Genomic DNA, 13,264 nt, shown 5'->3' on the forward strand with positions numbered 1-13,264 from the left:
TATTGATTCCTAATCCCTACTATGTTCATCCTCAGACTTTTCTGTTGATTCTCTTTCTGAACTTGTTTTGGACTTTTCTTTTGAATCATCACTTATGCTAACGCTGGGAGTAGGTTCTCTTATTGGTTCAATGAGTAATTGGTCCAATGGGACCTTAGATAACCTTTGTTTTCTATAATTGTCAAAATTCTGGAGACTTTCTTGGTCAAAAAGAATTTGTGTTGTATGCTGAACCTCTTTGAAGGTGTTTTTTTGCAGGAAAACATCATCAAAGGGAACTTCTTCATCGGAAAATACTTTTATTTTAACCATTGTAGTAAAATTACTTACAACACCAAAGGGATCATATTTCCTTCCCGGGAACTTTGGTAGTTGTAAAGATAATACATTATTAACTTCTTTGAAAGCATGACCTAAGTCATGCAATGCAAATGCTCCGCATACTACAGGAAATTGAGGCCAAATGGCCTTTTTGGAATCTTTTAATACTTTACTCATTCCCCCCACGCCGTAGGTCTAATAGGCTATCTCCCTAGCCATTAGTTTGTCTGGGACATAAAAAGGTAGCACATGGGGTGAAGCAATGCTACCAAATACTCTGATATATGTAAACAATTCTTCCCCAAACCATCTTGCCATGGAGAGAATATCTACCTCTGCTTCTTGGGAGAAACTTGGGGCATCTCTGTTGTAGATCTTTTTATGGATCGGGAGTATAACTCCGTGACAAATTTTGAATAAATGTGGCACAAAACTGATTCCCATGACACTGTGATAAATCTGAATGGGAAGTGGATTTTGTACCATCCACTTCCATACCATAACAGGAAATTCAAAAACAAAACAAATAGCATCCATAACATAGGCGCTCATAAAAAATGGAGGGTAAACCTTTGAAGTAGTGCTTCTTTTTCTTCTGTATTCTAAAATTATAGTGGCTAAATTATCTAACAGGATTTGGGCCCAATTCATTATTGTGGCATTGATAGCTGCATCCGCTAGTGGTAACCATTCTGATGAAAATTTATTGGTATCTAGTTTACCGAATATTCTACATAACATAGCAGTGGAAAAACAATAAGGGGAACAAAGAGAACCAATGGCGTACATACCGTTTTTATCCTTTTTTAGTCTTTCCTCATTGTTTGACCAGTGCCTTGTGCATTCTACTAAGTCTTCATTCTCCTTTGTGAACTTCTCGACAAATTGCTTGTTGTAGCTAGCCTGGGGTTCTGGTAAGTGGTACATATGCCTCAAATTGTCTGGAGTAAATGACCCCATGACTTCCTGGCTTGTCATCTTGAACTCTCTGTCGGATATGTCTGCGTCATCTATAATCCATTTCACCATGCTAGTGTAGGGGAGTATCTTCGGCCTTGCTGTAATGCGGTGTAGAAATGAACATGCAAGTTCAGTTATGGATGCATCAGAAGAGTCACGTCCATCCGCTGTAACTGTTACTTCCATAATTCTTAAATTTTCCTCCTCCAACAACTGATACATAGATTCCCATGTATATGTCCCTGCATCTCGATTACAGGTAGTGTCTGTGAATAATGGGGTCATTTCTGACTTCTCAGACATGGGAGCCTTGCCTTTCTTCCCCATTTCTTCGTGTATTATGCTCTGTGTATTCTTCCTGAAAATTGCAAGAAGAGAGAAAAAACATGATAAGATGATAGTGAATATAGGAATAATCAATAGAAGGATGAAAATAAGGTGACGGAGGGTCTTTAATTCTAAATCATATGAAAAGATATTAACTTGCTTCAAATGGTCCTTTACACTGATCCTAGTTGTCCTTTTAATAAATGACCACTAATGAACTGTTATGCTAAACTTTAATGTTCATAACTTTGCATCGAATGTCGAAAAGTATTCTCCTAGAACCCTAAGCCCTTTGAATTGCGATAAAAGTGATTTTGCAATTTGCTTCACAGTATCGCAGATCAATATATCGCAATTCTGTTTTCATTAAAAATCACTGCCACATGAGTTGTTGCGATATGCGATTTGTGGGATGCTATCGCATTTCGTGATATTTGCTTATGTTTCATCAAGTAGCACCGCGATATTGAGATTTGTGATGCAATAAGGTTATAGGGTTCATGATCTCGCATTCTTGTAGATCGCATTTTCAAATGGTAACTTTTATAAGAGATGTCCGCCGTAACCTTTTGCGATGCGAGAATAATCTTTTCTAAAGCAGGTTTTTCAAGGTTTTTATTTATGTTCATGACCTTCCGTTATAAATTTATTTTTAAGGCATTTTATCATGTAGTGCTATTTATACGAAACTTATAATTTGTGAAGTTTTATGTGCTTAAAGTGTGAAAAGGTAAATTTCCATGTTTTAGCAAGTTCCATTTTGATATTTTTATTTTATTTTATTCTAAAAATAAGAAAGGCATGATTAAATGCTAAATTTTATTTTTTGGAAGGGTCCCCATTTATTAATGTTATTATTAATACTAATAAATGGGGGGGTTGTTGACAAGCACAACAATTGGCGATTCCCTTGGAAGAACCAATTATCTCTGAGGGTTTTTTGAATTTTCTAAAACTTCCAAAATAGAAATGGTTTTGAAAATTAAACTTCATTGTACGAAATATAAGGTAAATAGTGCTATTTATTAACAACAACATCTTGTTCTAACTATCTTTATTCTGATTATCTTCTTCCCAGAGTTACTCATTTTACTCACATCAGTCGTTACTTGGTTATAAAGATAAAAACAACAACATCTCTTTAGATCAGTTTAAGTGTACTCATTTGTTGTAGGTAGAGCCTCTGCTACCAGCAGACATTCATAGCCTCGACAGGGTTACATTTTACCCACCAATGATCCAGTGTCCCACTTATTAAAGAAACATGCAATTTTCAAAGATAAATCCTCATATACACTTATTGCTTTTCTTTTCTTATTTCTCTTTTAATTCTTAAAGAACAATGTCCTAGCTTGGTGACCAAAATTGACAGTGCCATTCACTTGATTTATAACTTAACTAAACAAGCTGGCTCGTGATGAGACCCCTTGTCATTTGATTGAAACAATCTCGAGCCATTACCCTGTTTTGATATGCAGTATGGCAATGTCAGTTAGTTATAATCTTTATGGTCATGATAAGCTGGTTCTTGATGTGACCTCTTATTCTTTAAGTTTAAAGTGTATAATTGAATTAATCGTTGAATCTTGCAAATTCCTTGAGTGGGGGGGAAGTCATTGGTTCCTTAAGAATTCTCCTGGATGACAATTGTAGAGTTTAAAAATAGATTTTCTGCAGAGATTCTTGTTTTTGTTATTGATACCTTTTGTGACTGATGTAAGGAAAACTTCTTCCTAAGGTTGATTCTAACCAAAACTTTAGATTAGTTGAAACAAAAGAATAGGTAAAATTTTCAAGATAATAGCACTTGACCCTATGTTTCAAAAATGGAGATTAATTTTCATAACCACTCCCACTTATGCAAGTGAAAAAAAAAATTGACACAAGATACTATTCTTTTCATGGAAACCAAAAGTAAACGTTCTCAACTTGTTTTATTATCAAAAGAAAATTAAACTAGACTATTATTTATAGAAAAGTAGAAGAGATCATCTTCTATGGGAAATATTTCTTTAGGATCTGTCCATTAATAGGTAAAGACTCTCTTTTCCCTGCTAAATCTTGTAACATGAAAGTTGATGAACCAATGAGTTCGACAATCTAGAATGGTCCTAGCCACATCCATTGGAATTTAGTATGCTTGCTTTTCTCCTCATGGGCTTTATCCCATTTTAATACTAAGTCTCCAAGTTGAAAATCTTTTCTAGACACTGAATTTGAATCAAAAGAAGCTTTCACTAATTGTTGATGATGCGCATGGGTAATTCTAGCCTTTTTTTGTTCCTCTTAAAGTTAAGAATCTGCAATTGTCTTAATTGCAAGGATGAGGAAGGGGTTTCTTCAATGAATTGAACTAAGGCTAAAGAAGGAATAGGTAGACTTCTTGGTAAGAGCACTTCTTTCCCATAAACTAAATTAAAAGGAGAAGTGCCAATGGAGGTTTTCTGAGTTATTCGATCTGCCCAGAGAGCATACATTAAAGACTTATGCCAGTTCCTATGATTTTGATCAATAGTTCGTTTAATGATTCTAATAAGTTTTTCGTTTGTTGATTCAGCCAACCCATTTCCTTGTGGATAATAATTAGCATAGTATCTGAGTTTAAAACCTCTTTTGAGAGCAAAAGCTATCATAGCATTACCTGAGATTTATGATGCATTATCAAACATTAAAGCAGAAGGTAAGCCAAATTTGGTGATTATGAATTGATCTATAAATTCGATGATACTCTCAGAGTTGGCTGTCTTGAGTGGAACTACTTCTACCCATTTGGTAAAGTAGTCGGTAGCTGTAAGGATGTATTTATTCTATTTAGAAGAATGAGGAACGATCTCACCTATTATATCTAATCCCCATTGTTCGAATGGTTGATCAATGTTGACCAGCTATAATGGAAACGATGGTTTCTTCTATCTTCCAGCAGCAGTTTGACAAATCTGACATCTTCTTACATAGCTATGTGTATCTTTAAATAAATTTGGTGAGTAGTAGCCTGCACGCAGGATTTTATGTGATGTTGCATCTCCTGCGTAGTGTCCACCTGCTGGTCCATCATGAAGTTCCTACAATATTTTTTCTGCTTCAGATTTCTCAAGGCATCTAAGGAGAATATAATCATAATTCATCCTAAAGAGTACATCATTGACAATTTGATATTGTTTAGCTTTTAGCCTCAGGGCCCTTTTCTTTGTGTGATTCAAATGTGGATGAGCATATCCATTTTTTAAATAGAACATGATATCGGCATACCTTGATTCAGAGTCGTTTAGGCTTACCTCATACACTTGTACTTCACTGTCTAAAGATTGCATTTCTGATATGTGTGATGTTCCTGCCAACATCTTGCAAAAACATTGACCTTTTATAATATTTGCTGGTTTAATTTCAACGTCATATTCTTGTAGGGCTGTGACCTAATTTTCCCTCTTTTCACCCAAATCTTTCTGTACCAAAATATTTCTTACCGCTGGAAATGGTACTATTATTTTGGTATGAGTCTTGAGAAGGAAGGGTCTGAAGTGTTTGATTGCTTTGAAAACAGCATAAGCTTGTTTCTCAACATCAGAGTAATTTAATTTAGCTCCTTGCAAGTTTGAACTGAAGAAGGCAATTGGGGCTTCAGCTTTATCTCGATTCGTTTGTGTGAGTATGGCAACATACGATTTCTCAGAGGCAAATGTATATAGAGTGAAAGGATCGAAAAAATTTGGAGTTGCTAGAGACGGGGAATTTATAATTTCTTGTTTTATCAAGCTAAACGCTTCATGTTCTGCATGACCCCATTTGAAGAGAGAGTTTTTCTTTATCATGGCTTGGAGAGGTGATATGATTCTTGAAAAGTTAGGGACAAATCTTTTAACAAAATTGATCTGACCAAGGAAAGACTGCATTGCTTTTTTATTATGGGGTAGGGATGTCTCATAAATTTCCTTGATCCTATCTGGGTCAATATGGATTCCGGATTTGGACACTATGAATCTAAGAAGTTTTCCTTCACTTAATGAAAAAAAGGATTTTTTGGGATTAAGTGAGATTCCATATTTTTGACAACGTTGGAAGATCTGTTTTAAGTCTCTGAGATGATTACTGAGTTTTTTATAATATATTGTTATGTCATCTAAGTAAATCACCACTGACTTGTTCACTAATCCTTTGAACGCGATGTCCATAACCCTTTGAAACATGGCACTGACATTGATCAACTCAAATGGCATCTTTTGATACACGTAAGTGCCTAATTTCGTTCTAAATGTAGTTTTCAATTGATCATCCGGGTGGACCAAGATTTGATTATAACTTGAAAAGCCATCTAAAAAGGACATTGATTCAGACCCTACGACCGATTGCAATATCTGTTCCATAGGAGGCAGTGGAAAATTATCCTTTTGGCAAGCTTTATTGAGATTTCAAAAGTCAATACAAATTCGGATATCATTGTTTTTCTTTTTGACCAGGACGAGATAGAGACCCATCTGGAATGCCTAACAGAAAAATAATCTTGGCTTTTAGTAAGTTGTTCAACTTAGACTTAATCTGGCTTTCCAAATTAGGATGGATTTTCCTCAATTTCTGTTGAATAGGCTTTTCATCAAAGATCATCAGAATTGTACGTTGTATAATCAAAGTGTCATAGGTTTTGAGATCAACGTAATTCCAGGCAAAGACACTCTTCTATTGTTTCAACAATCGAATGAAAGATGATTTTTCCTCAAATGTTAGCACAAGACCCAAGTTGATGTTCTGTGGTTTCATGTCAGTCCCTAGATTCACTAATTCACATCTCAGAGTTGAACTTTGAAGTTTTGAATTGGTAGACCATTTGAATCTATCCTTTAAGTAATAAAGTTCCTCTAACTTGACAGCAGATTTTGGTATAGTGTTATTACTTCTTTCTTGTTCGAGCTGTTTGTCATGTTAGTCTTCATCAATTATCTGATTATTGTAAGAGCCTTCTGAAGTCAAAAAACTCACAATATCAGGGTCATTGTTGAAAACTCTCCAGTTGGTAATGTTATTAGAGATAGAGGGTCTAAATATTAATTCAATCAAAAATATGTCTGGGCTATAGTCCTCTGATGGGATAAGCTTGGAGGCTACATTAGCAAGGAGATTAGCACTAGCGTTTTGGAGTCTTGGAATGGATGAAATATTAAATGCTATAAAGTGTGAAGTTAGGTCTTGTACTAAAGATTAATAGTGCTTCAAGTGTCCTGACAAACAATGTATAATATTTCTTGCCTATTTAATAACAATCTCAGAGTCTCCAAATACTTGCAGATATTTGATGTCAAGCCCGATTGCTTTATATAATCCTTGAACTAATGCTTCATATTCGACAATGTTGTTTGTGAAATCGAACTCGAGTCTACATGTTAACATGGTTTTTTCTCCTTTTGGACTAACTAATATACAACCTACTCCTGCTCCATCATTAGATTTAGAACCATCAAAAAATAATTTCCAAAACAAAGTTTTATCTACAGGTTTATCTACAAAATTAATGCATCTAGAAGTGTCTGTTTTAGAGAAATTTTCTATATAAAACGAAATTTTCCAAAAAAGGTGAAATATGAGCATTGAAATTCCCTAAGAATGAATCGATAGAATAGTTTCTGATTATGTTGTTGTTGTACGCTACAGGCTCATTTTCTCCTTCTAACTCTGTCACTATATATTTCTGATGTCTTTCTCGCTCAACCTTGATCTGATTATGTTTGACGTTGTAGGAGAGCCACATATGAGACTAGTCAGTCGCAAAGTAACTGTGAAGCTTTTTTGACCAATCCCTGCTAAGGATTAGTCCATAAAATTCAAGGATATCTACGACAAGTATATCAATAACTTGACATACTTTTGGGTTCGACAAAAATCTTATGGTCACCTGATTAAGCTCACCGATTACCTCTACTTAAGACCGGTCCAGCTGTACTATTCATACTGCAGATTTATGAGGTTGGCTATTTAGCTTTGCGCAAACTGTCTTAGGCAAAATGTTAGATGAGGCACCGGAATCCACTAAACAATTATGCAATTTTTTATTGAAAACTTCAAAGGTAAGGAGAAATGACGAAGTATGGGATTTAGATCTTCGCCCAATCAAAGCAATATCATTTTGATCAACTTTATTTGAAATGATAGTTGGAGGTCTTCCCATTTCATGTGTAGCTTGTGAAATTATAGCGGTAGGGAGAGGCGTAGTAGGTACTGCATTTAGCTCTTTCAAGAGTAATTTATATTGATGCTTTAACTTGCTGAGCTCGTGAAAATTGATGTTTGCCCTGGTTTTCTTCATATCTTCAACAATGTTATATTCCATTTCATCTGAAATGATAATCGTTTTGGATGAAGGTGTGGAATCAGATTGGGCTGGGTTTGTCTGAGTAGACTTTGGTGAGGATTTCTTACCTACGATTTTATCCTTGGGAGTTGGACTTGGGTTTTTCTGTTTAGCACTGGATTGTGGAGGATCAAGTTGATTTCTACTTCTAGTAGCAACGAGTAATGCATCTTGATCTTCCTCATCTAGAAGAATGAAGTCCCACATTCCTTGTAGTTCCACGACTTCATCATCATTGGTTTGTTCCTCATTCGAAACTTCTTCCTCTTCCCCTTCTGATTCTGCGTTTGTTATAGCATTTGGTAGTTTAGGATCAGTTGAAGGATTTCTTCTAAAGGGTTTAAAAGTTTCTTGGAAGAGGTTTCTGCTACTTGTTTCTTCATATCAACCATTTTGTTGGACATGGTTTTCAAAACCTTTTGTAACCCTGCCAGGTCGAATGGGTCATTTGATTGTTTTTTCTTAGGATCATCTCTAAAAGACACTTTTTTAGACTTTCTTTCATCTGCAGTGTTTTTCTTTCCTATGGCTAGTATACGTTTCTCTACAGCTATCGCCTCCTTCATGTTTTCCGCTAATGTTGGCTTGGCAACTATCTACAAAGGTGGCTAAATTTTAAGGCAAAGCAAAAATATACCATTCATTTTGGACTTCATTGCTAGGCTTTGATGCTACTGGTATTTTTTTTAATAATTTATTGAAGTGAGAATTGAAATCCTTAATTTCTTCTCTTGGTTCAACTTTTAAATTGGAGAGGTCATTTATTAAGGTTGTTGTAGATCGATCATCTCCAAATTTTGTTAAAAACTGATCTTGAAATGTATCCTAGTTATTAATGGAGCCTGATGGTAACGAAAAATACCATGATCCTGCTGCTCCTTGTAAAGTATAGGGGAATAATCATACAACTACGTCCTCTTCTGTTACTCCATTTAAATTAATAGACAACATGAAATTATTTATGTGTTCTTCGGTTGATAGGATATTGTCAGGATTAAATTTGGGCAAACATTTCTTAGGGTGAGCTAGTAATTGAGATAAAGGTGCAGGCATTCTTACAGCCCCTGGATTGGCCCATGGCCTTGGTGGTGGATTTCCTACCATCGTCGGAGTGTGAGTAGGAGGAGGTGTGGCAGTAGTTGAAGGTGGTTGGGTAGGGGAGGATGTTGCTCCTGTACCTGTATGAACCACGATCTGGAGTTGAGGGATGGATGGATGACCTTGTGATGATATAGTTGGGATGGCATACGAAGATGATGATAGAACCTCACTCTGAGATTCTGCTGGTGATTTCCTAGCTTTTTTACGACTCGGTAGAGGAAACTCAATTGGTGGCAATTCCTAGCTTTTCGCTTTGTGCTCTAGTCAGTCGTTGAGATGGGGTCAGATGAGAAGTGACACTACCTTGGGAAAACTCATATTCTTCTTGAGATAAAGAAATTCCCTGTAACTTATGAATCAAAGTTTGTAACTCAGAGGGATCTAAAGAAGAATGAGCTAGCTTGTTTGGGATTTCAGTAATGTGCTCTGTATTTTTATTTTCAACTTCTGGTTCAGAGATGGAAGATTTGGAATGCGAATGAGAAGTTGGGGCTGATGGTGAGGGAGTTTTACTCTTAGAATGGCGTGGAGATGTAGATTTACTTGCCATTCACAGTTTGGCCCTCCTTCTAGCACCAAATATGTTGAAGGCTTGAAAAATTGGGACTCCAACAAGGTGGATAACCATCGAGTCCGGACCTTAATGCAGCTCCTTTTCCGTTTGGAATAGTGGCTCTGACTGTGGATGAGGGGACCAGTTTCCCGATCTATTTATGATGTGTTTTCTAACAGGATAATGTTTTTCTTTTTGGGGTTTTTATGGGGTGAATACTTATTCTAAATCTAATCTATCTTCTAAATATCATGTGCAATCTATCATAACCAAAGAAAACATCTAAGTTTAAAACTATCCCGAGAGTAATGTTCACATATGCGATCTAAAATAATTTCTGAAAGTGACTGATAATGAAGATCATTCAATCACAATGAGAATAGAATCCATTTAAAAATGATTGTTTCATATAAAATGTTAGCCGAAACAGTATGAGAAATATATCGCATAAGAGTCATTCACATATTCAACATAAAGAGTAAGTCATCACCATACAGAAGTGCAATAATGATAACTAAACATTCAAACTTTCATATATAAATAACTGAAAAATAATTTATTTCTTGACACATAAGTAAAAAGCATTAGGAGATAAAAATACCATATGTAATATGTCCTACTCCTGAGCTGCAACAATATAGATCTATCTTCAAATCACTCAACATCCACTAAGAGTACAAAAGTGCAATTCAGTAGCAGATATTAAACTCATATAGAAAATAAATATCGTTCCATCAATTTTATCAAAACCTCCTGAGTGGGGGGCAAGATGAACATTTTGAAGAATATTTTTGATAAAAATCTGGACCCCCTCTAAATGCATGAGAGGGGTTTAAATACTACTATATGAAATCTAAAAATAAATATTACAAAAATAGATTAGGATGTTTAAATGACCTGCCTCATTTTAAGCAAAAATAAAATAAAACATAAATAAACTATATCTATGACTAATCCTGCATCTGATTCTTTAGATCACAAATATCCAGCATTGGTTTTAAGAGTGTTGGTTGGCCGACTTCAACTTTTCACTGTCTTGCAAATATGACATTGGTGAGAACTGAAACTATCTTCTCGGCAGAAGTCATCAGGCACTTCAAGGTCATCCATTAGCTGTGTGGCTTCACCAGGTATTGCTAGTATGCTTCTCAATTCAATCTGTTTACTTGTTTGATTGCCTTTGCCCTTTCTTCCGCTGCTTGTTTCCATTCTACTTGAAGCTGCTACGCTTTTGGAAGAAAGCCAGGGGTAGTTTCTGCCACCAAATTTGCCTTGTGTAGATTTTCATCTACACATTTAATGACACTGTTCGTTGTTGCCGTTGCATCTTCCATTGCCTGTTCTGCTTCCTTTAACCGAGAATCCCATTTTTTGAATAAAATTTCTTTGTGCAATTCATCAATTCTGGGCATGTCTTCTCTTTTCCCTTCTTCGGATCTCTGTTAGTTCAAGAAGTCTAGGACTTTCTTAAAAATTGAATCATATTCAAGTCACAACTCTACGAATTGATTTGTAATATTATCACTCATTTTTCAATGGGAATTCCATTGCGAAATCTTCTGGCATAGTAGTTATTTCTGTTGCAAGAGCTGGGAATTGAAACGAAGTGCCTCTATGATAAACTCTTCAATTTTGGGATCATCTTTATGTAGTTCTATTATACCTTGTAACTATTCTTCTTTACTAGCTAAATTACTTTGATGTGCCAATTGCATTTGCTGGAAGTCTTGCTGAAGTTTTGCCAACTGTGTTTCTGCTTGTTGATTGATGCTGACTTGTTGTAACTGTTGTTCCAAAAACAAAATCCTATCTTCTTTTTCTTTCAGTAGCAATTGAACCTCTGCTGCCTTATCAATATTTGTCAAAGCGTATGTACCTGTGACCTGTGAGAGCCTAGTTAGATTTGCCGATGTGTTTGTAGAGGGATCTTTCCAAAGAACATCCAGAGGTTCATCCTCGGGAGCGAGTATAGAATCTAGCTTTCTTTTCTTTCTTTGCCTTTTAACAACAACCTTATGTTGAGGGCTATAGAATATGTCTAAAGGAGGAATTTCCTCTATTCTTAGTACAATCTCAGATGAGGGAACAACAAGAATGTGCTCCGTTTCTTGAGTATTGATAGCCCTTTCTATTGCCATTTCTATGGTTGTCTCTTTTGGATTTACTGGTGGCTCTGCAGTTTGTTCTTCTGTGTTAAGTATCTTGTTAAAATTTTCCCATTCCCCTTCTAGATCAATTACTAGCGGCTCTGTTTGCTTTATAAGGGGATTTAAAGCCTCAGCTTGTTTTATTGATGAAGTCTGCTGATCAGACTCCGTTGTAGACTAACCTGTGTCTTTTATTGATTCCTCATCCCTACTGTGTTCATCCTCAGACTTTTCTGTTGATTCTCTTTCTAAACTTGTTTTGGATTTTTCTTTTGAATCATCACTTATGCTAATGCTGGGAGTAGGTTATCTTATTGGTTCGATGAGTAATTGGTCCAAAGGGACCTTAGATAACCTCTGTTTTCTGTAATTGTCAAAATTTTGGAGGCTTTCTTGGTCAAAAAGAATTTGTGCTGTATGTTGAACCTCTTTGAAGGTTTTCCTGTAGGAAAAAATCATCAAAGAGAACTTCTTCATGGGAAAATACTTTTATTTTGACCATTATAGTAAAATTACTTACAACACCAAAGGGATCATATTGCCTTCCTGGGAACTTTGGTAGTTGTAAAGATAATACATCATTTACTTCTTTGAAAGCATGACCTAAGTCATGCAATGTAAATGCTCTGCATACTACAAGAAATTGAGGCCAAATGACCTTCTTGGAATCTTTCAGTACTTTACTCATTCCCCCCACACCACAGGTCTGATAGGCTATCTCCCTAGCCATCAGTTTGTCTGGGACGTGTTAGTGCCTAGATTTACCTCAGGTTGAGGAAGGTAGGATCCAGGGTCAACATCAAACCATGCTTAACCTGGTAGCTAGCCCTACAAGGTCGGGAGAGGGATCTCGGCTGGTCAATCTCAACAAATTATGATCAATGAGGGCTTGATATGACTGATAAAAATACTGATCTTAGGCTAGGTATATGTGTGAAAAAGTTTTATTGAATAAAATGATGCTTTTGTTGGCTCATATGGAAAGGTAGATTTTAGGTGTGGGGATTGAGGCTCAATCTTGCAGAGATCTCAATGGGGCAAGGTAGGAAATTGTTTTTGGCACTTAAAATTGAATGAGATGGAAGGATTAGAAAGGTGAGGAAATGAAGAGGGCAAGAAAACTCATGGATCCTCTCCAAACAGCTGAAAACATCAAAGACTAAAGCAAACCTCAAGTAGAGCATGCAATTTCAATGGATTCTACTTAGACTATTGTTTGTTTAGTTAAGAAGAAACAAGATATAGAATGGCATAAATAACACATAATAAAATTCACAATTACAAAAGAAAGCACTGTACCAAGACAAATTTCCACATGCATCTCAAAGAGTGCTGCAAACCCTGATCTCAATTCCTTAGCCAAAATGTTAATATGAATGTACAATGAAGCCCAAGGCTTTCTCAAAATTCCAACCTTCTACAAAAATCCAACCCCTACACTATGAAATTCATAAAATATATACGTTTTCTTATCCTTGTACTAAGGGATTGAGCTCAACCATTTTCTTCAAAATAGAA

Source organism: Pinus tabuliformis, chromosome 4_1 (assembly GCF_031772625.1).
Source record: "Pinus tabuliformis cultivar Carrire ecotype Pingquan chromosome 4_1, CPIR1, whole genome shotgun sequence".
NCBI lineage: Eukaryota > Viridiplantae > Streptophyta > Pinopsida > Pinales > Pinaceae > Pinus > Pinus tabuliformis.